The 366-nt window shown below is 45.6% G+C and overlaps 1 protein-coding gene across 1 annotated transcript in view; it reads right to left on the minus strand.

The window, feature by feature from the left end:
• Nucleotides 1-366, minus strand: part of LOC103611329 (transmembrane protein 161B) — a 68,472-nt gene that overhangs the window by 5,169 nt on the left and 62,937 nt on the right. The window lies entirely within an intron of this gene.

Below are 366 nucleotides of genomic sequence, written 5' to 3' on the forward strand. Positions count from 1 at the left end.
CATCGGCTGTAGATTTCCCAACCTCTTGGCCAGTTGCCCCTCGCTTCTGAAAAGGACTATAAAGGGACTTTCTGAAATAACTGAGCCCGGGATCTCCCCACGGAAAGAAGACGAATCTATTGGTGGAAGACCACGAGGACTTCGTCTCATCCGTTGGTAGCTACTGTCCCCCTCTTTTTCTTCCTCTCTTCCTTGTGTTTCTTTATCTCTCTCTCTCTTTCTCTCTTCTATTGCATTACTGTGTTGTGGGCACTTAATAAAGGTGCACTGTTTTGATTTAAACTGAAACCTCTTGTGTCCTTTTACACTCTGAGATCGATAAACGAACCATCACGACCCCCACTTGCATTAGCGGATCGTGACATT

The sequence above is a fragment of the Corvus brachyrhynchos genome, unplaced genomic scaffold, assembly GCF_000691975.1.
Source record: "Corvus brachyrhynchos isolate BGI_N302 unplaced genomic scaffold, ASM69197v1 scaffold652, whole genome shotgun sequence".
NCBI lineage: Eukaryota > Metazoa > Chordata > Aves > Passeriformes > Corvidae > Corvus > Corvus brachyrhynchos.